Source organism: Tupaia chinensis, unplaced genomic scaffold (assembly GCF_000334495.1).
Source record: "Tupaia chinensis unplaced genomic scaffold, TupChi_1.0 Scaffold144982_1, whole genome shotgun sequence".
In the NCBI taxonomy this organism is placed as follows: Eukaryota; Metazoa; Chordata; class Mammalia; order Scandentia; family Tupaiidae; genus Tupaia; species Tupaia belangeri.
In genome coordinates, this window is record NW_006204841.1 from 122,989 (window position 1) to 149,581 (window position 26,593).

General features: G+C 38.2%; 1 protein-coding gene across 3 annotated transcripts in view; it reads right to left on the reverse strand.

The window, feature by feature from the left end:
* The window catches only part of CLOCK (clock circadian regulator), a 125,238-nt gene that overhangs the window by 71,643 nt on the left and 27,002 nt on the right, over positions 1-26,593 (reverse strand). For all 3 annotated transcript variants that reach the window (XM_014583887.2, XM_014583886.2, XM_014583885.2), the window contains exons 2-4: positions 17,365-17,447; positions 15,112-15,254; positions 2,219-2,310 (exon numbers count right to left, since the gene is read on the reverse strand). The gene's annotated coding sequence lies outside the window, so the exon portion shown is untranslated. The remainder of the gene's footprint in view (positions 1-2,218; positions 2,311-15,111; positions 15,255-17,364; positions 17,448-26,593) is intronic.

Here is a 26,593-nt window from a genome sequence, read left to right on the forward strand (position 1 = left end):
CCTTCACTTGGCATTTTTCTCTTTTCCTTTGGTCTGTCTTTCACATAACAAGTTTTTCACAGAAGTCTAATGGTATCTGGTCACAGGCTCACATTTAAGGGTAGGTCATTAAAAACACAACTTGAAGCTCTGTGTAACAGAGCTTGTTGACGGTGAACTTTATTGCAGGAGTATCAGGTTTGAACATTTCTTTGGGAGAATTTTCAATGTTATTATCTTCAGATCTTATGTCTTAGGCTGGCTATAGCTCACAGAAAGAAATCTGTCAACTCGTACCTAAAAATTACGAAAATCGGGTAGCCTGCTTTCTTAATTCCATTTTAAACTGTTGTCTCCATTCTCAGCTACATTTGTTGCTCCTCTATTTTATCCTTTCTAAAGAATAAGTCTCAAGACATTTCCTAAGATAGAGCAGGGGCAGTTGCCAGTTTCCAAAATTAGAAAAAAAGATCTATGGGGGTCCAGCAGTTGGCATAATGGCTATGTCGCTGGATTCCCACGTAGTCGACCGTGGTTTGAGTCCCAGACCTGGTGACTTAAACTCATGCCAGGCATGTGTGTGTGCGCCCAAGATCCCAAGAGGAGAATGGAGAAGGGATTGCAGCGTGGCCATCCCCTCCTGGGTGATTTCTCTCTTTCTGTCTCTGTCTTTCTGGCGTGCCCTACAGCAAAAACCTCTCAAAAAAAGAAAAAAGAAAAAGGATCCATGGAGGGTAACAATCATCTCTTAAACAGATTTGCAATGAGTCATCCTGTTTAGGTCCAAACATCACTCCTATTTCCAAAAGAGTGCCTCCAATTCATGAAAAGTTCACAGGCTCTACAGTGCCAAAATCTGTTTTTTTGCTTTCCCACAGCGGGCTTAGGCCCTCCATTCTGTCTGTCTTCATCACATTTAGGTTTTCATCCTCAGCACTCCACTATGACTGATTCTCTCTTTTTTGAAGTTATACAAGATATTCAACATTTTATTATTTTTTTATTTTACTTTAAAAAAATTTATTTCCAGAGAGCATGTGCACCCCCTAGAGAGAGAAAGAGTAGTTTCTTCCCATAGGGCATGGTCATGCCATAATCATTTTTCTTCCATTCCTTTCCATCTGGATTTGAGGCACGCATACACATGTGTCTGGCTGGCATGTTTTTCAAGCTACCAGAACCAGAATTCAAACCACGGTCAGTCATGTGGGATCTGGTCCCCTTAACCACTGTGCTAAGCGGCCAGCCTGAAATGAATCACTCTGCAGTTATCAAAAATATTCCTGTAGCCAACTCAAATGGCTGTTTTACTCTATTTTCCATTTGACCTCTTATAGTGTGTGGAGGACAGGCCTACTTCTGCATTTACTGAGTATTTTCTTTCCCTGATTTCAGTGACAGAACACTCTCCTGCTTTAGCATTCACCCTATAGGCTGCTCCCTCTACTCTGGTTAATTAATACTGGCATGCTGCAGCACTGACTCCTTTTCAGTGTGTGTACATCTCTCTTGTGTGAACATTTCCTGTGTGCACAAATGCGTGTACATTTCTCAACATGTGTACCCTTTCTCAATGTGTGTACAATGTGTGTATAATTCCACATAGACATATGACCCTAAGTATCTCTATGTAACCAATGATTCCCATATCCACACCCCTAAGCCAGATTTTTAACTAGAGTAACATATGCAATTAACTTTTTGACATTTCTATAGATTATACAAAAGCATTTAAAATATCACATAGCCAAGGGATCAGCAGATGGCACTGGACTCCTACATAGTTGACAGCGGTTCACGTCTCAGACCCAGTGGCTTAGAACTCATGCTGGACACATGTGTATGTGTGCCCAAGATCCCAAGAGGAGAATAAAGGAGAAGGGATTGCAGTGTGGCCACCCCTCCTGGGTGGGTGATTTCTTGCTGTCTTTCTGGAGAGAACATGCACCCTATGGCAAAGATCTCTCTTAAAAAAAAAAAAGTATGTCTCTATATGTGTATATACATATATATGTATTGTTGACAGCTTCTGTCTTGCTCATCACTGCATGCCCAGTACTTAAGATAATACCTAAACACAGCAGGTGCAAAATAAATGTTTTGTATTAAATTAACACAATATAAACTTTCAAAACTATAACTTTTCTCAAATTATTGTCCCAAAATAGTTCATGGAGTCTTTTATATATTTTTTTCTTGAAAAATATAATTTCATGATACATTCTAAAATGTACTTTACCTTTTATACTTTTTGGATCTTATGAACTGATTCTTCAGAAAACTTTAAGTTTACAGTAATCTTCTATAAGATTGACAATCAGTCTCAAAACTCTGTTTAAACAAGAAAAAAAAAGAGTTAGATCTATTCACCTTATAAATTTAGTACAAAAAATTTTAAATAATTTCTAAATTTTTAAAAATAATTTAAAATTCTGAAATAATTTTAAGAACTGTCACAAAAACATGAAAAAAATTTTATTATATAAATAGTTTCTACAAGAAAATAAAAGTTAAAAATCACAAATAAGCTAAAGCAATCACTTATATTTCTGGTACAGAAGTTAAAAGACAGTACTAAAAAACCTTAAAAATATGATAATGAATACACAACATAAAATGACTAATGGGTAACAGCAATAACATGAGATGTGAAGGGGATATAAGAGGAGTTTTTGTATGCAACTGAAATTAAACTGTGAAAAGATTTAGACTGTTAGAGATATAAGAGGTTTTAGATAAGCCTCTTGATAACCAGAAAGTAGTTATAGAAGATATGCAAAAGAACATAAAGGAATCAAACATTAACAATACATAAATACATAAATAAATAAATAGTGAACCACAGGGACAGCTAGAAGAGAAAAGAGGAAGGAAAGAGCTATGAGACAGCAAACAAACCCTTCCCAGTTGGTAATTACTTCCAACGTAAATGAATAAAGTACCTCACTCACAAGAAATCAGAGAAATAAGAGTGGCTGAATGGATTAAAAAACAACAAGAAGATTTGGGACCAGCAGATGGCATAATGGTAACATCACTGGACTCCCATGTAGTTGACCACAGTTTGAGTTCTGAACCTGGCAGCTTAAAGCTCATGCCAGGCACTTGTGTGTGTGTGTATGTGTGTCTAAAATCCCAAGAGGGGACCAGCAGTTGGCGTAATGGCCGTGTCACTGAACTCCCACATAGCCGACCATGGTTTGAGTCCTGGACCCGGTGGCTTAAACTCACGCCGGGTGCATGTGCATGTATGCCCAAGATCCTGAGAGGAGAGTGAAGAAGGGACTGCATGTGGCCATCCCCCCGGGGGGTGATTTCTCACTTTCTGTCTCTCTGGCAAGCACACACGCCCTATAGCAAAAACCTAAAATAAAAAAAATAATAAAAAATCCCAGGAGGAGAATGAAGAAAGGACTGTGGTGTGGCCATTCCCGGGGGAGGGGGGAGCTGATTTCTCGCTTTCTGTGTCTCTGTCTCTTCAGTGAGCAAACGCACCCTACAGCAAAAATCTCTCCTTAAAAACAAGCAAAACAAAACAAAACAAAAAACTCCACATGATTCAACAATATACTGTCAATGAGAGATTCATTTTAGATTTAAGGAGACAATAGGTCAAAAGTGAAAGAATGGAAAAAGATATTCCATATAAATGGTAATCAAAGGAGACCATGCAGGGGCCAGCAAGTGGCATCCTGGTTAAGGATGCTAGATTCCCAAGTGGCCAACTGTGGTTTGAGCCCTGGACCCAGTGGCTTGCTTTCTTACTCTCCCCTGCCCCACCACCCCCGCCTCTCTCTGGCCAAATTAAAATAATAAAGTTAATTTAAAAATTATTGTTTAAAAAAAGAGACCATGCCATACTTACATCAGACAAAATAAATTTTTTATTTACAATTTTTTAAAAAGTTTATTTCTTCCTTACTTGAGCAAGAGCGACAGAGAAAAAGAACACAACCCACAGGGTTTGGACAAAGCAATCCACTCTGGTCTTCAGGCAGCCCCCAGATCATAGGCACACATGCCCAGCATGTGCAGGAAATGGGAGTTTAGTCTGGGCTTGAACTAGGAAACTTCTCATGTGGCCTTGCAGAATGTAATTTTACCACTGTGACACTTTTTGGTTCCCAGACAAAACAAATTATAAATCAAATGCTGCCACAAGAGGTGAAGAGGTCTTTATATAATACAATAAAATATAGTGATGACAAATACATAAGCATCCAACAGCAAAGCACTCAAATATATGAAGCAAACATCAATGGAACTGAAGGGAGAAATAGTAACATAACTGCAGTAGTTATGGACAAATCATCCAAAAGATAATCAAAGAGCAAAGAGTACACATGAACAACACTATAGACCAAAAGGACTAAAATCTTCTACCCAGCATACATATATTACACATTCTTCCCAAGTGTACCCAGAACATCCTCTAGGAAAGCTATCCCTTAGGTCACAAAATAAGTTGAAAAAAATTATTTTTTAAATAGCTGGAGGGCATGTGTGCTTGCCAGACAGCAACTGAGGGGAAGTGAGAGAGAAGATGAAAGCACCCCTCAGAAATGTATAGCCATGTGGGAACCAGCAGTTAGCGTAATGGCTATGTCGCTGGACTCCCACGTAGTTGACCGCGGTTCGTGTCCCGGACCCGGTGGCTTAGAACTCACGCCGGGCGCGTGTGCGTGCGTGCCCAAGATCCCGAGAGGAGAATGGAGGAGAAGGGATTGCGGCGTGACCATCCCCCCTGGGGGGGGATTTCTCGCTTTCTGTCTCTATGTCTCTCTCTGTCTGTCTGGCGAGCGCACGCGCCCTATAGCGAAAATCTCTCCAAAAAAAAAAAAAGAAAAAAAAAAAAAAAAAAGAAATGTATAGCCATGCCACAATTCCTTTTCCTTCATTTCTCCATCCCATTGAATCCTGTATATGCACATGCGTGCACACACACACACACACACACACACACATAGAGTATGTTTTTTAAACTACCAAGACTTAAACCATGCGGTTGGCCATGTGGGATCCAGCTCCCTCAACCATTAGGCTATTCAACTAGCCTATAAAACAAGTTTTTAACAAATTTAAAAAGACTGAAATCATATCAAGTATCTTTTCTAATGAAAATGGAATAAAAACAGAAATCAGAATGAAAACTGGAAAATTCACAAATGTCAATATTAAACAACAGTCTTAAATAACGAAAGGGTCAGGAAACAAATCAAAAAGGATATTAGGGTACCAGTAGATGGCACAGGAGTTATGTGGCTTGACTCCCACATGGCTGACTGTGGTTCAAGTCCTGGATCAGGCAGCTTGAAACTCATACAAGGTACATGTGTGTGCATGACCAAAATCCTAAGAGGAAAAGGGAGGGTAAGCGATTGCAGAGTGGCCATCCCCCTTAAGGTATAATTTCTCACTTTCTGTCTCTCTGTCTCTCTGATGAGCACACATGTCCAACAGCAAAAATCCCTCTAAAAAAAAGATGTTAGAAAATACTTCAAGACAAATCAAAACAAAAACACAAGCACTGAAACCAGCATTAAGGGAAGTTTATAGTAATAGATGTCTACATTAAAAATTAAGAATGCAAACAACCTATTTTTATATCTTAAGAAAATGAAACAGGGGTCAGCAGGTGGCATAGTGGTTATTCACTAGACTCCCAAATGGCCAACCACAGTTCGAGTCCAGACCCAGTGGCTTGAAACTTGCACTTGGCACCTGTATTGGGCACCATGCCCAATATCCTCAGAGGAGAATGGAGGAAAAGGGATTGCAACAAGGCCACCTGGGGGGTGATTTCTAGCCTTCTGTCTGTCTTTCTGTCTCTCTGCTGAGCACATGCACCCTGTAGCAAAAAAAAAAAACCAAAAACTTAAAAGCTTAAAGGCAATGAAGATCTAAGCCCATAGTTAGCAAAACAAAAGGAATAATGGAGATTAGAGTAACAATAAAGAAAATAGAAAATAGGTAATACTCTATAGCCTAGTGGTTGAGGAAGTTGGATCCCACACGTTTGACCATAGTTCAAATCCCAGCTGTACCAATTTGAAAATCATGTGTTTGTGTGTGTGCATGCCTTTAGCTACACTAAGAAAAAAAGAAAAAACTAAAGTAATAAACGGATGCCACATAAATAAAAATCATTATAAAAATTTCTATAGGGGCTTCTACTACAATAGTTTAAAGAGTCAGATCCCACATGGCTGTCTATAGTACAAACTCCAGCGCTGGCAACTTGAAACACAGCCAGAGGCTGTGTGTGCATGTCCAAAACCCTGACAGGAAGGAAGAGTGGAAGAGAAAGGACTGCAGTGTAACCATACCCCTCTTGGAGCATATTTTCTCTCTCTCTAGCAAACACAACTGTCTTTGGCAATAAAAATAAAATTAAACTTAAGAAAAAAAGGAACTACTACATTATTATGCACCGATAAACTGGATGGCCTAGAAAAAATAGATGAATTTCTAGAATATACAACCTACCAAGACTGAATCATGAAGAAACAGAAAATGTGAAGATTTTAACTGTAAGCATACTGAATCAGCAACCACACCTTCCTGGCCAGAGAAGCGAGGGACCACACTGCTTCTCTGATGAATACTACCAAACACTGCAGAAAAATTAACATCAATTCTCCTCAAACTCTCAAAACACTGAAAAGAGAACGCTTCCAAAGTCATTTTATGAGGCCAGCATCATTATGTTAATGCTAACGAAGACACACAAGAGAAAACAACAGATCAATATCCCTGATAAATATGGATGAAAAATCCTCAACAAAAATTCTCAACAAATAGCACATTAAAGAGATACCACACCATGACCAAGTGCGATTTATCCCCGGGATGGAAGGATGGTTGTTCAACATACAAAAGTCAATCAATGTGCTATACTACATTTACAGAACGAATGATAAAAACCACATGATTATGTCAATTGATGTAGAAAAAGCATTTGACAAAATTCAATGATACCCTGTTATGATACACAAACCAACTAGAAATAGAAGGAATTCATAATCTAGAAAGACAAGAAATTTCCCTTTCTTTGTTTTAAAGAATTATTTATTTTATTTAGAAGTGTTATTATTACAATTTGCTATAGGGCACACACACTCACCAGATAGAGACAGAGAGAGAAAGAGAGAGGGAAAGTGAGAAAGCAAGCCATCAGGTCCAGGACTCGAACCACAGTCAGTCATGTGAGAGTTTAGCGCCTTAACTACCATACAACCTGCGGGCCCCAGAAATTTCCCTTTCTTAAAAAAAAATTTATATTTATAAATATATACGTATATTTATAATAAATATATATTATACATATATATATAGAGAGAGATGGATTTTTGTTATAGGGAGCATGTGCTCGCTGGAGAGAGACAGAAAGCAAGAAATCACCCCCTGGGGAGATGGCCACACCACAATCACTTCTCCTCCCTTCTCTTGGGATTTTGGACATGCACACACACACATGACCAGCCTGTTTTAAGCCACCAGGTCAGGGTCTTGAACCACAGCCAACTCTGTGGGGATCCAACGATGTTACCATTATGCCATCTATTGGTCCCTTAAAAAAAATGTGATGTATCAATAACTTGAAAATATGTGTACCTTTTGAGCCAGTAATTTCACCCTGAGAAATAAGGAAGTAATCACAGAAGAACCCAGTTTTATATTCATTGCAATATTCCTTAAAAGAGTAAAGCTACAGACTCTGAATGTCCAAATGACTAACGGTGGCGTCATATTGAACATAAACCCAAATATACAAAAAAGTATCAACCACGACTGCTCCTAAGTAGTTTACAGATTTTTTATTTCCTCGTTTATACTTTCTGAAATTTCTCCCATGAACACATATTACTTCTATAATCAAAAAACTGAAGTGTCGTTTTCTCTGAACTAACACCAGAGCCCTAGCTAAACATAAGGAGGCTAACAGGATCAGAATCAATGCAACAGGTTCTCTATTCCAGAGAACAAAACATGAGACTGTTTCCCTATGTGCTGTTCGTATAACTAAAGGGGAAAATTTTTAAATTCAGTTTTACTAAAAATAATTTAAAAGTTATTAAAGATGGTTAGTTTGGGAACTTGAATGAATAAAAGGTGAAATTACAATAAATTTTTATCTATGCTAATAACCTAATGACCCACTGACCTACTTGGAATTTGGGTTTATTAAATCTGGTATCACAGATTTCGAGATAGATCCAGTAACATTAATTAAAAGTAGTGCTGAAATTTAATGACAGATATAACAAAAAACACAAGCAACAATCCTTAACTATGTTTATTATGATTTATGAGAAATTCTATCTTGCTTGTGCATGTTAGAATTTACTAATTACTAAATTCACATTATAACTGAAAAAATTATTTCTATGAGAACAAAAATTTTAACTCATCAAGACAGGCCCATTACTTTTTAAATTAATGGCTTAATGTATGAGGAAAAAATGAAATTAAACGGTAGTTTTCAATTTCTTTCTAAAGTGGAAAATGTCACCCTTTACAATGGACATATTAGCAACATGAAAAACTTCTTTTTCTTGTCTAAACTCTGGACTTCTTTTTTGCCCTTAGTTCTTCATACATTTATCATGTAGGTAAAGCCATTCTGGAAGCCATTCCACGGCAAAACCCAATGGTTGCTTACAACTCTAACATAGCTCACGGCCTGCTGACCATGCAACTTTTTATAATTCCAATTTATAGTATTTACTAAAACGGGCACACATAATGCAAATAATAAAGACCTTGTTCAGGGGAAATCGGGACTTATCAGGATCATTTATCTTGTTGCATTTTCAGACATGAACCAGGAGGTGGGACAGAGGTAATGCAACTAGACTCACAGAAAAGGTCCTCAGTTCAAGTCCCCAGGCCGCCTGACCACACTGGGTAAGTCTATGACCCAGGCGAGCTGAGACTGGGGGTAGATAAAGGCATCAAGACCCTCTTGGGGGTATCTAGCTCTCTAACAGAAGAAATAAATAAGGTTTAAAAAAACAAAGAAAAAAGAAAAATATTGATACCAAGTTTTAATCCATTTACCCATCGTCATCTCCCTCCCGCTCTACCCTTCCTGTTCACAGTCCCAATTCACCAGCTACACCAAACTTGTCACCACTCCTATAAATTAGAAAATAAAAGTCCTTGGGTAAGCAAAGTGCTGTCAATTGGTGCCCAACATTTTAACAGAATAAATGCCTTTCTAATGAAATAAATTATCAATAGAATTGACCTTCACAGAAAATCACAGTCATTCACATCAGGATTCAACCCATCACATAAGACCTCCCTGCAGTTAGTAAAACTAAACAGAGGTGTCTTGTATTAGTTTCCTATGCCTACTGGAACAGATTAGCACAAACTGAATGGATTAAAAGACACCAATACATGGGACCAGCAGTTAGCGTAATGGCTATGTCGCTGGACTCCCTCGTAGTCGACCACAGTTCGCGTCCCGGACCCGGTGGCTTAAAACTCATGCCGGGCGCGTGTGCGTGCGTGCCCAAGATCCCGAGAGAATGGAAGAGAAGGGATTGCGGTGTGGCCATTGCCCCTGGGGGGTGATTTCTTGCTTTCTCTCTGTCTCTCTTTGTCTGTCTGGCGAGGGCACGCGCCCTATAGCAAAACCCTCCCCAAAAAAAAAAAAAAAAAAAAAAAAAAAAAAAAAAAAAAAAAAAAAAAGACACCAATATGTTATCTCACAGTTCTGTGGGTCAGAGCTCAACACAGGCCTCCCTGGGCCAAAATCCAGGGGTGGCAGGGCTGTGTTTCTCTCTGAAAGTTCGTCAGAGATTCTGTTTCCTCGTCTTTTCCAGCTCCAGAGGCTGCTCACGTTCCTTAGCTCCTGGCCCCACTCTTGTCTTCTAGCCTGCTGTAGGCCAGCCCTTCTCAGCCTCTTCCTTCCCCTGTAAAGACTCCAATGATTACAGCCCCAATAATCCAGGATAATCTCCCCATTTTAAGGTTAGCTGATTAGTAACCTTAACTCCTCCTAACCACATAACCTAACACTGTCACACGTCTGCTAATGAAGACACAGACATCTCTGAAAGTCATACATCATTCTGCCTGACATACCATGAACCAAGCGATCTCTCTGTGGTAAGACAACATCAAATCCTGGGGGAAAAGGAGGAAGGCGAAGCTTCAAAGGATAATTTGACTCGTTAAGATATCAAAAAAATTACACTACCATGTTGTAAATTCTTAAATTCGGAACTATCTTTTCCTTTCATATTTCTTCAAGGGATTGAAAATAACATACGTGACAATTCAGGCTGCATAATAAATTCAAATGTGACACTGAGGTCTAGCTTTATTCCTACATGGTAGTAATGGTTTGCTTTAGTGGGGCAACGAGGCACTCCGGAGTTCCTCAGAATGGCAAAATCTGTTAGATCAATGTCTAAATGAATATGAGAACATAGTTTCCATTTTGGAAAACTGGTTAATTGCTTCACTGTATTTACACACACACACACACACAAACACACACACACACACATTTATACATTCAATTTCTGTACATCATTACAGCATATAAAATGAATTTTCCTAGCATGTGTATCAACAGTTAATTTTCCATTTTTTGACTCTTAAATGTTTTCTTTTTCCCCTTAATTCCCTTCCTGTATTTAAAAGTGATACAATTTATAAGTGTCAAACAGATGTCCAAACAAAATGAATTAAGTCTAAAATTCTGTGGAACAGTCCTACTAATATTATTTAGTCTTTTGCTGTAGCGCAATGATTGCCAGAGAAGGGGAGTGAGAAATCCTCTCCAGGGGTGATAGCCACACCCACACCACGTCCCTTCTCCAGTCTCTGTTTAGGATTATGGGTATGCATGCATATGCAACTGGTGTTTTCCAGCTTGGTGATTTCAAGCCACCAGGTCCAGGACTTGAACTACATAGCTGACCATGTGGGACTCAACTACTAGCCCCAGTGGATTAGTCTTATTATTTTAAAAAGCCAAATATATGTAAATTTCTGGACCAGGTCTCCAGAAAAAAAGACAGAAATAAGTTAATATATCATTCAAATAACTGTACAGAATTTCCTTAGTGCTATAAATCACCCAGGGACCTGTTAGGAAATGTGATTGTCAAGTATGTTTATAAAGTACCAGGCTTAGAGCTAGTTCATGAGATATTTAATAACTAGTATGTATAAATATGAAAATATTTTGACATATTATATGTTCATTAATGAGGCCATGAAAGCCACTTAAAATGACACCAAAAATATATCTGTTTTCAAGGCTGTAAGTATTCCTCTTTTTGCAGTGTAATCATTTTATAAAAGACAACTGTTTCAACTTATTAAAATGGTAAACTACCAGATTGCTTCTGTGCAACTAAGTAGGCCAAGCAAGTTCTCAACCATTTGACTTCGCTTTCAAGTGTGTAGATGCATCCTGAACAGATTTCTCGGGAAAAAAAACTACCTTAAATAAAGCATTTCTTTGGGCCAGCAGGTGGCGTGGTGGTTAAGGCACTGGACTCCCACATGATCATAAGCGGTTCAAGTACCAGACCCAGTGCTTGAAACTCACAGCAGGCACATGTGTGTTGTGTCTGCATACCCAAAATCCATAGAGGAGAATGGAGATTGAGGCGTGGCCATCCTCCCCTCCGCTCCCTGGGATTAAATCACTTCTAACTTTCTGTCTCTGTGTCTTTCTCTGGCAAGATTTTTGCAAAAATCTCTCCAAAAATAAATAAATAAAGTGTTTCTTTCTCATTCATTAAAATAATCACTGTTACAAGTTTATATTGAAGATAAAGTTTACTCCTATTAAGATATAGATAGATAGATAGATAGATAGATAGATAGACAGACAGATATATATATATATATATATACACACACAGGAATATATATATATATATATATATATATATATATATATATATATATATCGCACACGCACCTGGCGTGAGTTTAAGCCACTGGGTCTGGGACTGGAAACACGGCTGACTACATGGGAGTCCAGTGACATAGCCATTAGGCCAACTGCTGGTCCCGACTATTAATATTTTACAACATACCATTTCCACTTATCTTTCTTCATTTACTTTCAAAGCTTTCAAATAAAAAATATACGAGTATAGTCAGTCTTTTAGCTTATTTTAACCCACTGACTTTCAGCTTGACCTTTACCCCAAAATGACAAGATCTGGGAAGATGGCAGGGAAAGACTATCTGAATCTGGAGATGGAGCTAAAATGGCACACACAAATCTTTGCAGCACATATACAAGAATCGTTACGGGCTAAATGAGAATGTGTAGACAGCACATTTACTCACTACCAAGAAGGTCTGTGACCAGGGTTCATGGAGTGCAAGATGGACTTAACACGCATTACAGAACACACATGCCCTTGATATAGAAGATGCAAGACTTAATGAGATTTCTACTGATTTGTCTTCAAGTTCACTGACTCTTTCCTTTGTCATCCTTCTATTATGGAGCCTATACAGTAATTTGTGTTTCAAATATTTTGCTTTTGAATTCTGAAATTTCCACCTGATCCTTTCATATAGTTCCTTTAAAAAAAAAAACAACTATCTTTCATTCAAGAGTTTACTTTTACTTCATGAGCATGAGCCACTTTAAGATCTTTTCCTGATGATTTCATCAACTAGATAATCTGTTTATTATCTTTTCCTTTAAAGACATTTTCCTGGGTGCCAGTAGGTGGCGTGTGGTGAAGGTGCTGGACTCCCGCATGGCTGACTATAGTTCGAGTTCTGGACCTGGCGACTTACTTTCTCACTCACTCACTCACTCACTCCTCCTCCTCCTACTACTACTCATAACAAAGTTGAATAAATACTTCTTTTAAAATATTTTCCTGTATGTCAATAATTCTGGATTATACTCTAGACATTCTGAATATTAGTTTATGAGACTGTAGGTTCTACTGGCATGCTGTGAAGAATTTGGTATTTTTTAAATTTAAACTTAGATAGCAAATTCTGTCTTGCCTCCTGTGTGAGGTGGTTTGGTTTTCAAAGCCTTTATGATGTTATTTGGGTTCTCCTCTGGTTGTACCACCATAGACAAGTTTGGAATCTGACAATGCCTTTGCCTATCGGTGAGTTCTCCCAGTGTTTACTATGCTGCTTTGGGTCTATTCTGTATATATACAATTCTCTGATAAGGTGAGACCTCTACAGGCCAATAGATACAATCAGAGAATCTCCTCCCACATGAATTCTCCCTGGGATTTCCAGAATATGCTTCCAGGGGCCTCTTCCCCAGTTCCTCTATGGTTTCCCCTTGGGGTTCTAAATGCTTATACTGACATGACAATGGGACTTTACAAGCAAAGCGCTCTCAGGATTTAGCTTGAAAAGGAAAAAGAAAAAAAGAGAAAAAAGGAGAGGGACGTCTTCCTTGTCCATTGGCTAGTTTCTCTCTCTGAGCTTTTACTAACTGTGGTACCCAATGTGTGGTTCTCCAACCCACTGTTCGGTTAAAGCTGGGTCACAGAAAGAAGAAAAATGGTAAGTTTTTCACCCCTATAACAAGTTATCTTCTCCATATTTTAATTTCTCTTCTCGATTTGTCTGCAATGGTTTACTTTTCAGTCTTCAGATAGTTGTCTTTTGTGTTCTATTGCGAGTTTTTAGTACTAATTAGAGATGCTAGGTTAACTCCAGTTTAGCCTACCACTATTTATCCATTTCCAAACAAATTTTCACATAAAAATTTTAGTAGTAATTGGATGATCATTATCTAGATTACTTTTCCATCAGGAGTTTTACTTGATCAGTTTCTAAGTCTATCATTCTCCAATGTTTCTAATAACTTGATTCTCCTAAAAATAAACTTTCCCTCTTAACTATTTTGTAACCCTAGAATATAATCTGTACAGATAAGATGAAAAAATGGTTGATGTTTTCCTTTCCTTTACTAATTATTTTTAGAATAATGAATTGGTGCCTACGTGGGCTTCTACAAAAGAATTATTATGAATTCTTACATTCTTATGTATTTGTGTATTTTGATATACAGTTAATTACGACACTTTAAAAAATCTATTTTATGGGAAATTTCAAACACAAAGTAGAATATGATTAATCTCATATATCCATCACCCAGTTTCAACAATTATCAACTCATAGTTAATTTTGCTTCACCTATCTGACCTTCCTCTTCCCTTTCCTCTTCACTCCTTTGGATTATTAGGAGCTAATTCCAAACACTATTATCATTTCATCTGTATATAATCCAATATACCTATAAGTTGTGAATACTGTGCAGTACTGCAACAGCTGAATTTCCACACAAAAAAGAAAAATAAACCATGAATCCTATCATACATCATACATAAACATAAATGTAACAGTTAATAGCTATACATGAAAACACAGGAGAGTATCTTCTTGGGCTTGGGGCAAGCAAAGATTTCTTAAACAAAACGCAAAACACACTAATCATAAAAGAGTAATTTGAGGGACCAGCAGCTGGCGTAATGGCTATGTCATTGGACTCCTATGTGGTCGACTGCAGTTCAAGTCCTTGACCTGATGGCTTAAACTCACGCCGGGCATGTGTGTGTGCGTACCCAAGATCCCGAGAGGATAACGGAGGAGAAAAAATTGCAGTGTGGCCACCCCCACCAGGGGGTGATGTCTCACTTTCTGTCTCTCTGCCTCTGTCTTTGTGGCGAGTGCATAGGCCCTCCAGCAAAAACCTCTCCGGAAAAAAAGAGAATAATTTGATAAACTGATTCAACCACTTTAGAAAACTAGAAGAATCTATTAAAGACAACAAGCAAATATCCTATGACCCAGCAATTTCACCCTTAGGTATTTACTTGACTGAAATCTATACATTTGTGAAACAAAGATATGCTCAAGAATGTTCAAAACAGTATTATTCCTAAGAGCCCCAACTGGAAAGAACCCAAATGTACATCAACAGTAGAATGAATAAGCTGTGGTATAACTATACAATGAAGTATTTCACAGGAATGGGGAAGAAAAAAAAAATGAACCAGACAACATAGATGACTCATAAACAAGATTTAAAAAAATGCTAAACACAGAATTCAACAGATAATAGTAATCAACGGTTAAAGAGATCAGAATAGTATTTACCTTTGGGAGTGTATAATAATTATCAGAGGGCATGAAGGAGGCTCCAGAGTTGATGGAAAGATCCTATATCTTGTGCTCTTGGTATTGGTTAAATGAGTGCTGGCTTCATAAAAGTTCATCAAATGACACTCAGGATTTAGGCGCTTTATAATATGCACGTTATAATCCAATTTTAAAAAAAGAAAAAAAAAAGGTTAGCGATACTTTATCAGTCCCTTGATTTAAAAAAAAAAAAATTGTTTTGTCAGTGGAATAGAGAGTCTAGTAAAGTTAAGTTCCTACATCAATCAGTCTGCCTCTTAATTGAGTACTTTAAGTCATATTTACTTCCTTTCTCAGTACAATTACTTAAGAAATATCTTGGGATGTTGATCCTTCCCACATCATGCAAGCAACAGAAAGTCTAACACGAAGCTAAACCTACCCAATATTCACATATCAGAAAATTTTCGTTTATTATTATTATTATTAATTTGCTACAGGGCACGTGTGCCCACAAGAGACAGAGAGAGAAAGTGAGAAAGCGAGCCTCCAGGTCCAGGACTCGAACCATGGTCAGCTATGTGGGAGTTCAGTGCCCTTAACTGCCACACCATCTGCTGGCCCCAAAGAATGATTTTATTTAACTTTATTTATTATTATTTTCCAGTTTGATCAGCAAGAGACAGAGAAAAAGAGAGAGGGAAAGTAAGAAAGCAAGCCACTAGGTCCAGAACTTGAACCACAGTTGGTCAAGTGGAAGTCCAGTGCCTTTAACCACCATACCACCTGATGGCCTTTAATGCTAAAATAAATAAATGCTATAAAATAAATGTTAATTTCTAAGTAATAGTAACTGACCTGATTTCCAGATATTTTGTATAGCTACTAAAGATGCTTCTTTTTTACTTGTAAATATTTAAAATTTACAGAAAATTTGTAAAAAATAGTTTTAAAAAAAACTCTTATATGTCCTTTATTCAGATTCAATTGTTAACATTTTGCATCATTTTTATTATATATGCATGAACAAATTTTCTAAACTGTTAAATTTCCTCCAGTAAGTTATACTGTAGTTATTATTTAAGAAAATATTTTTGTTCTAAGGAAGTAAACAATGAAAAATTTAGAGGTAAAGGGGCATGATATGCATCTTTGCTTGCTGACCCTAAAGATCTCTGTGGCAACTACCTGCCTGCAATTTTTGGCTCAGAAAAGACCCACACGATACTTAAGAAACAACGGTTGCAGGCCAATTGGTGCTGTAGTGGTTCAGGTAGCTGGATCCCACAAGGCCAACTGCACAGTTCAAGTCACAGACCTGGTGGGTTGAAAACACACACCAGGTTCATGTGCACATGTGACAAAAATCCTGAGAGGAGAATAGAAGCAAAGAGATTGTGGCGCAGCATCTGGTAGATGCTTTCTCACTTGCTCTGTCTCTCTGCATCTCTCTCTGGCAAGTACACATGCCCTACAGTAAAATCTTAAAATTTAAAATTAAATGCGGTAAACACTCTAAGTACATGCGCACATGTGCTAAAAATCCTGAGGAGAATGAAAGAAGAGACTATGGTATGGACATCCCCTCTGGGGGGTGATTTCTCACTGTCCCTCTCTCTGGCAAGCACATGCACCTTGTAGCAAAAAACTACAAAAAAATTTTAAATAGAGAAATAAGTTATGGCTATGTTCCAATAAAGCTTTATCCATGGACACTGTCATGTGAATTTCTTATAACGTTCATGTATCACAAATTAGTATTCTATGAATCTTTTATTCAATCACTTACAAATGCCAACCTCACTCTTAACTCTCATGGGTCACACACAAAGTCAGCAGGATGAATTTGATAGTATGGAGGCCCCTGCTGGAAACCCATTTGTAAACGGGAGCTGCAGGCCCTTCTATACCTTTGTCAACAGATGCTTTGTATCTAAAGCTAAAATCTAACAGGAAATAGTTTTTCTTCTACTTTTCAGTAATTTGCAAATTATTTTATTTTATTTCAGAAAAGATATTAAGTCATAACTCTTGCTTTTAAGCAGTAACTTTGAAAAATTTTACAAACTGCTGAAAAGAAAACACTTTACAAAGATAAGTAAAAACTACCAAGGAATTAGCATATTATGGCCCAAATATTTTTATAATTCCTTGTACTATACTCCAACAAAGAGACTATAAATCCTACCGTACCATGATATTTTGAAGAAACAAAAAAATAGAATGCTTCTGAGTTCAAAGTGAAGACTGAGGGTATCTAGTGAACCTTACCCAGTTCCAAAGATGCAGCTTAACAGCACTGCAGAATTTCCAAAGGCATCTTACGATGTGACAGAATCAGCTTGTTTCAGCAGCTATATAGGAAAAAATAAATAAAAACCCTGTAAAACAAGGACAGTTGCTGAAATACTGCTAACCAAATTCTAAGTAATATTACCTCTAGGATTTTTTTCCTTCCTTGTATAGAGTATTTACTGAGAGCTTTCTATGTGCCAATAACCAAGAATGTGGCAATGAGCACCTAAGATGCCATCAACCCCTCTGGGAACTCAGTCTGCAGAGCAACTTGGATGAAAGCTTGAAAGGACCATGGTGCTGTGAAGGAAAAGCATGACAAGATACAAACCAATCTGCCAGGAATTAGTTAGGAAAGATCTCCTAAAAGACGGGCATTTAGGGATCAATAGTTGGTGTAATGGCTACGTCGCTGGACTGCCCTATAGTTGACCCTGGTTCAAGTCCCAGACCTGGTGGCTTAAATTCACGCCAGGCATGTGTGTGTGCGTGTCCAAGATCCCGAGAGGAGAATGAAGGAGAAGGGATTACGGTGTGGCCATCACCCCAGGGGGTGATTTCTTGCTTTCTGTCTCTCTGTCATTCTGATGAGTACACGTGCCCTATTGCAAAAACCTCTTAAAAAATAAATAAATAAAAGGGGCATTTAATGCAAGCATGGGTATGACCTAGTCAAATAAATCAACGGGGAAAGGAGAGAAAGAATATATATGTTTTGTTCAAAGAGAACAGCACTTCACAGGACCACACATAGGAGAGAACATGGTTTTTTTTTTTTTTGGAGAGATTTTCGCTGTAGGGCACGTGCACTCGCCAGACAGACAGAGAGAGACAGAGAGATAGAAAGCGAGAAATCACCCCCCAGGGGGGATGGTCACGCTGCAATCCCTTCTCCTCCATTCTCCTCTCGGGATCTTGGGCACGCATGCACACGCGCCCGGTGTGAGTTTTAAGCCACTGGGTCCGGGACGCGAACTCTGGTCGACTAAGTGGGAGTCCAGCGACATAGCCGTTACGCTAACTGCTGGTTCCCGAGAACATGGCATTTTTATGGAAGTAAAAATCCAGTATGGCTGCTCAGAGTGCAAAGAGGGAGGAAGAAGGGCAGTCCCTGACATAAAATGGGCACGGAAAGAGGCAAAAGGTCAAACAGCCTGCCCTGACCCACACAGGAGTGAAAGCAGGGCCCACTTTAAACCCTCATTATTTGACTGTAATATACTTGGTCATTCTGATGCTTTGGGGAGGAAGCTGAGAGGTACCTAAGTGAGGAATTCCAGGGGCTTTTCCAAGGGCCCAATGGGACAAGTGCCCTGGCCAACAGTCAGGCTCCCTACAGATGGATTCTGACCATCACAGGCCCATCATGCAGAGTAACAGACAAAGTCAGTCTCAGCACTGCTGAGTTTGTTACTATAGCCATGTGCGATCACCAGAGAGAAAGTGAGAACGCAAGCCACCAGGTCTGAGACTAGAACTGCAATCACCGTGTGGGAATCCACAGCCTTAACCACCACACCATCTGCTGGCCCCCCCCACCATCAATTATTAACTAATAATTAGAAAGCATTTTACTTTTTCTGAAGTCCTTTACATGTATTAATTCTATCTTCGTAACATCTCAGGAGGTAGATGCTTTTACTAACCTATTACCCAGTATAATTTTAATAATAGAGTCCAATGATAGCTATTAATTATTGTATTAACAAAGTTATAATCTTCAAAAATGTCAACATTTCTTACAAAATGTTAAAACTTTTTCATTACCCTATCATAAAAGGACAATTAGCTGCCATCTGTGTATCTTCTTTGTTCTTCCTACTAAGGTATCTATTAAGGAACATAACTCATTTTTTAACTGAGCTATTGGCTTTTATTGTAGAGTTTTAAGTCTTTTGCATATTTCAGCTAACAGTACTTAATCAGATACATCTTTTGCAAGTATCTTCTCCCAGTCTGTGGTTTCTTTTTCATTCTCTTGACAAGTATTTTTCACAGAGCAGTTTTTAACTTTAATAAAGTTGGTCAATTCTTTCTTTTTTTATTTTATTTATTTGTTTTATTTTTTGGAGAGGATTTTTGCTACAGAGTGCGTGCACCTGCCAGAAAGACAGAGAGACAGAGACAGAAAGCGAGAAATCACACACACACACACCCAGGGGGGATGGCCACACCACAATCCCTTCTCCTCCATTCTCCTCTCAGGATCTTGGGCACACAAGCACACGCGCCCAGTGTGAGTTTAAGCCACCAGGTCTGGGACTCAAACCGCGGTCAACTACATGGTAGTCCAGCGACACAGACATTATACCAACTGCTGGTCCAAATCAGTCAATTATTTCTATCATGGTGTGAACCACTAGCATTGTGATTAAAAACTCATTGCTGGGCCAGCCCGGCAACATAGCAGTTAAGGTGACCATGGTTTGGATCTGGGCCCTAGACACTTAAAAAACATGCTGGGCACAAAGCATGCTGGGCACATGTGCATGTGTACCCAAATCACGACAGGATGGAGAAATGGAGAAGGGACTGTTGCATGACAATGCCTAATGGGGGAATGCTTTCTCCCCTCTGCCTCTCTTTCTCTCTATATATCTCTTTGGTGGGCAAACGTGCCCTCTGGCAATAACAAAGTTGGTTAAAAAAATTTTAATTAAAAAATTGGAATAAAATAATGCAAAAAATAGGGTCAGCCCCATGGCTTTGGTCGTTAAAAGGAGCTAGCCCCCACACGGCTGATCATGCAGTTTGAGTTCCAGATGCAGCATCTAAAAAACACACCAGAAGCATGTACATGCATGTCCAAAATCCCAAGAGGATAGAGAATACAGGAGAAGGGATGCTGGCATAACCACATCCCACCAAGAGGTTCATTTTCCCTTTCCTTCATTTCTCTGGTGAGTATAAGTGTCCTCTGGCAAATAAAAATAAACACCTTATTGCTAGTTCCAAGACCATCTACATTTTCTCCTGCTATCATCCAGGAGTCATACTTTGCATTTTAAATTTATGCCTATAATTCATTTTGAGTTAATATAGGATGAAAGATTTGTATCTAGAGTCACATTTTTGCATGTGGATGTAGCTGATTCACCACCTTTTGTTGAAAAGACCATCTTTTCTTCACTGTGCTCTTTTGCCAAACATCAGTTAACTCTATTTCTGTACTTTCTATATTCTGTTCTGCTGACCAGAAACACTCTCTTACTACAGCATCTTTACACTACGGTTTTATAGTAAGTGTTGAAGTCAGGCAGTGTCAGGCCTCCAACTTTGTTCTTTTCATTCAATTTTGAGTTGGTTATTCTGAATCTTTTGCCTCTGCATATAAACTTGAGAATCAGGTTTTTTGATATTCACAAAATAACTGAACAGGATTCTTAATGGACCTGCACTGAATTTATGTATCAAATTAGGAAGAAACAACACCTTGATAATATTAAGTCTTCCTACGAATCAACATGGGAAAATCTTTATTTAGCCATCATTTCATTTCTTTCATCAGAGTATTGATGTCTTCCTCATGTAGACTTTGTACATACTTTGTTAGATTTACACCTAAATATTCACTTTGGGGGGTATTAATGTAAATGGTACTGCTCCTCTAATTTCAAATTCCGCATGCTCTTGTTGTATATATTAACATGATTTATTCATGCATAGCCATCCTGTATCCTATTACCTTACTATAATTTTTTACTAGTTCCAGAAATTTTTTGGTTGATTTTGTTTGTTTTTTGACACAGGCAATCATGTCAGCTAAAAGTGAGTTTTCTTTCTTCCTTCCCAATCAACATACTTTTCATTCATTTTCTTGTTTTTCTGTACTAGCTAGGATTTCCAGATGTTGAAAAGGAGTTGTAAAGGTGACATCTTTACTTTGTTCCTGATCTTAGCTGGAATTTTAACTTCTAGATTCCAACTATTAAGTATGATGCTAGCTGTAGTTTTGTTTGTTGCAGATTTATGCAATGCCTTTATTTAATCTTCCAGTTATTGTCTTTTTTTTTTTTTTTTTTTTGATAAGTTTTTGCTCTAGGGCGCGTGTGCTCGCTAGAAAGCCGGAGACAGAGAGACAATCCCTTCTTCTCCATTCTCCTCTTGGGATCTTGGGCACACAGCACACGCACCCAGCATGAGTTTAAGCCACCGGGTCCAGGACTCAAACTGCAGTTGACTACATGGGAGTCCAGTGACGTAGCCATCACACTATCTGCTGGTTCCTCCAGTTATATTCTAACACTGACTAAGGTGGAGTAAAGTCTTGGGTCATGTCTCCTTACCCTTTTTATTTGTTGTTGTTTAACAACTTTGAGACAAAATTTACATACTACACAACTCATCAACTGTAAGCTACAATTTATGGACCAGCAGATGGCATAATGTTTATGTCACTGGACTCCCATGTACTTGACCACGGTTCAAGTCCCAGATCCGACGGCTTAAAACTCATGCTGAGGGCACGTGCATGCATGCCCAAAATCCCAAGAGGAAAATGAAGAAGGGACTGTGGTATGACCATCCCCCTGGGGGGTTATTTCTTGCTTTCTGCCTCTCTGTCTCTCAGATAAGCATATGTGCCCTATGGCAAAAAAAAATCTCTACAAAAAAACCCCCTACAATTTAATGTTTTTAAGTATATTTAGAGTTGTGTGACCTAATTTAAAAAAATTTTTATCCTCCCTTTGCAAAGCTGTACATCTTCTGTACCTGTTCCTTATTAAGTTTTAAAAGACCCCCCCCCCTATTTTTAGTTTACTGAGAATGTTTACCATGAATCAGTGTTGGATTCTGTCAAATGTTTTCTCCACAGCTATTGATATGACACATGACTTTTCTTTAGCCTACTAATGTGACAGATTATGTTAATTTTCAAATGTTGAACCAGCCTTGAATACTTGGGATAAATACCATCTGTTTACAGCAAACAATTCTTTTTATACACTACAGAATTTGATTTGAAAATATTTTGTTGATGATTTTGCATCTATGCTTATGAGACATACTGGTCTATGGTGTTTTTTGCTGTAATGTTCTGTCTGGTTTGGGTATTAGGATAATACCAGCCTCACAGAATGAGTTAGAAAGGATTCCCTCTGCTTCTGTCTCTTCATTTTTGTCTGATAAAGTCTTTGATACCTCCTTCACGTCTGAAGGATAAAACATGGGTACAGAATTACAGGTTGCTGGATTTTTTTTCTCCTAGCACTTGAAATATTTCACTCTATTTTTGCTTGAATGGTTTTTGAGAAAAAGTCTAATGTCATTTTTACCTTTGCTTCTCCATAGGCAAGGGATTTTTGCTCTCTGGCTTCTTTTGCGGTTTTTCTTTACCTTTGATTTTCTGTGATTTAAATATGACATGCTTAGATGCAGGTTTTGGGGGCACATATCCTGCTTGGTGTTCTCGAGAGATTCCTGGATCTGTGTTTTGGTTTCTGACATTAAGTTCAGGAAACTGGCAGTCATTAATGCTTCAAAATTTTCTTCTCTTTTTTTCTTGTTTGGTATTCTCACTACGCATATATCTTTTGTACACTCACAGTGCTTCAAAAGTCTGTTCTATTTTTATCTTTGTTTATTTATTTATATATTTTTTTTGCTTTTCAGTATTAAAGGTTTATAGTAAGAAATCCTCAAAAGCTCAGGTTCTTTCCTCAGGTATGTCCAGTGTATAGTATGGCTGTCAAACATGAATTTCATTGTGTTTATTTCTACCATGAATTTCTGTATCTCTCTGTTTATACTACCCATCTGTTCTTGCATGCCACCTGCTTTTATAAATTAGAGTCCTTGGCATATTAATCACAGTTGCCTTAAATTGCCAGTCTGATCATTCTGATATCCCTGCTATATCTGAGTCCAGCAACGTAACATTTCACCATCTACTGGTCCCCCTCTGGCAAAATTTTAAAAAAGAAAATAGTTATGATGAAAAAAGTATGCACAGATCTCAACATTTTTTGCACTAAAACAAACCTATACTTTAATTCCATTTTCCACGAACTTTTTAAAGTCTCATACTGCTCTATCATACATTAAAAATAATTATTTTCCTCTTCCCTTGCCAGAACACAAGCATATTTTTTATCTTTTTTTTTTTTTTTTTTTGAGAGATTTTCACTGTAGGGCGCGTGCGCTCGCCAGACAGACAGAGAGAGACATAGAGACAGAAAGCGAGAAATCACCCCCCAGGGGGTATGGTCACGCCGCAATCCCTTCTCCTCCATTCTCCTCTCGGGATCTTGGGCACGCACGCACACGCGCCCGGCGTGAGTTTTAAGCCACCGGGTCCGGGACACGAACCGCGGTCGACTACGTGGGAATCCAGCGACATAGCCATTACGCTAACTGCTGGTTCCCCACAAGCATATTTTTCTCTGTTATTTAACGTGAAAACCTGGTTAAGCTCCTGGAGGTAAAACTCACAAGTCTGGAGACCACACCATATGACTGAGTTCCCTGGAATTTTTGTCTGTCAGACTTGGCCATACTAAGCCTCCAGCAATGTGTCAATTGCTACTTAGGTTTTCTTCCTCTGGCACTGGTTCCCAAGAATGTTTCTGCTTTTGGGTTTCTGATTTGTTAAGTTGTGAGCCTCTGTAACAGCTTTACTCTCTCCTATACTGAGGACAGCAATCTGCCCAGGGACCTCAATTTTCCTAAGGTTCCAAAAAGAACGGTTGATTTGTCAGTCTGTTCAGCTTTTCATTTGTTAGGATGCAAAGGCAAATTCCAAGTTCCCTAGTGCTTTACTGAAAACCTAAGTCAGTTATTTCTATCAAAGAAAATGTTGGAGGGGTTCTGTTCCTTATGCTTTTCATTCATTCACTAAGATAGGTTCTACGCATCCTGTGGCGAGGAAACATTAAATTCCTGCGTGCACTGAGTTTTAGTCATTCAAATACAATGCAGAATGTTACCCCTTGGCGATTACATTTTTGGAACACATACTAAGCTTTCTGAATGAAATAAGAACAAACCACCACAAGACAAAATCTGATGCAACTGAAGGGAATCAAAACCCTAGGGGGAGTGAATTGTAAACAAACAACAAAAATGTTTTAAGAAAATGAAGAATAAAAAAACTGATCTACTGAAAACAGTAAGACTGGAAAAGAATCCTCACTGAAGAGAGCACTGGAAGTAGCTGTAATAACTGCACAAGGATGAAGGACCTGCGGGAATTAGAACAGTTAGGAAATTAAAAAGTAAATGAATATTACACAGCAGAGGATTCAAGACTATAATCTGGTGATGAAAGATTAAACCCTAATCCAGCAGTCTTCACACTAGGTCCAAATGGTTTTAAGGGAATTGATTTCCAGATCTTTCATCTCCACAGCTATTGACAATTACCAGAATTAACATCAAGGTCAAGGCATCATACCTCTCACTTGTCTAAAATACTGCTATAGTGCATTTTCCTGAGATTTTAAAAATACCCAGAACATTAGTCAAAAGACTAGTTCACCTACTGTTATCAAGAAAGTATTCTTTAATAGAGGCACTATACATCCAAGGTGAAGTTTTTCTTTCCCTGTCCCGTACATTTCTGTGCAAGGCAAATGCCTGACATTAAAAAGCAGATATTCTGGCCCTGATGAGATGTTAGTGTTATAGGTAGATACTATGAGCAGGGAGTCCCAATATGCCAGAACGGGGGGACATCTGACACATCAATGGCTGTGACCAGAGGTCACAACTAGACCACCTGGCATCAAAGGAGAAGAATTATCTACTTTTATTACCTAAGCTTTCTTCAAAGAACTTAAAGAAGGTTGCCATGTCCCCCCCTCCCGCCGTTCAGCAGATGCACATAGGAATTCTCCAGGGTGTTTGATCAATACTCTAACTTCCCACTTGGGACAATAAACTGGTGTGGACAAAATCATTCCTATGCCCATGCTCACACCTTCAGAGCTCACCTGGGCATGCATAACTGGACAATCTTCACTTCCCTGAGGAGAAATACACAGTGCAGCAGAGATCCCACAAAGTCAAAGGAGCTGCCACAAGGACAGACCTCCCCTCCCGAATATTCATGACAAGACTCCACAATAAAAGCAACAGCTAACCCATTCCAGCGCAGGTGTCCTCTAACAACTGCTCACCCACACATCTTTTTGGAGTGGGTGTATTTTTCCTGTTAAACATCTTCACTCTTCTATTAAAAACTTCTTCCCTACTTTACGCACCTTTGTGACTTCATTCTAAGTCTTAGGCAGGTCTCTAACCTTAAAGACTTGGACCCAAAGAACAGAGAGTATTTCACACAAGGCAGCCCAGCTTCTCTGTCCAGTAACATTAAGACTTTAGGAAACATAAAGAACAAAAGTCTTCTATTAACAAGCTCACTTGAGGGATAACTCAATGAAAACAAAATAGGTTTGTTTCCTACATGAACTTATTAGATAGATTAATAGGAATATATTATAAACTCTAGTATAAATAAAATACTTAACAAAAGTAATCCTTTAGAAACGTCACAGTTACTAATAATTACATCTTTTTTTTAACTACTAATTTCTGCTGAAACTAGTCTCATTTTAATATGAGTAATGGTCATCCATAGAGACATAAATTAGATGAAGAAGAGATATATATGCATTTAGTAATAGTTTATTAATAGTATATTTATGTGGCATTTATAGTAATTATAATCCAGAAGCACACTTTTTCAACACTTAGTCCACTATGAATAAACATCAAATCTCTAGCTCTCTGCCTGTCCCAGTCTTGATTACTATACTATAGTTACACAGTAAGTCTTCAATCAAGTAGAATGATTTCTGCCACGTTTCTTCTTCACAACTGTTCTAGTTATTCTAGTTCCTTTGTCTTTCTTAGAATAATCCTATCTACATATACATTAAAAAACTTGTTGAGATTTTGATAGGAATCATGTTGAACCCGCATACTATTGAGATCTTTCTTTTTTTCCATTTTTGTAAAATCTTTCAAACTACATGTCTTACACATATTTTGTTAAATTTTTACACCTAAGTATTTTGTGGTTTTGAGTGATTATAAGTGGTACTGTTGTTTCTCATTTTGGTTTCCATGTGTTCATTTCTAATATACAGAACTACAGTACTGCTGACTTTTCTATCTGTATGCCTTTTCTTTTTTTCATTTTTCTTTCTTTTTTTGCACTATACAGCATGTGCGCTCATCAGAGAGAAACAGAGAAAGGGCAAGA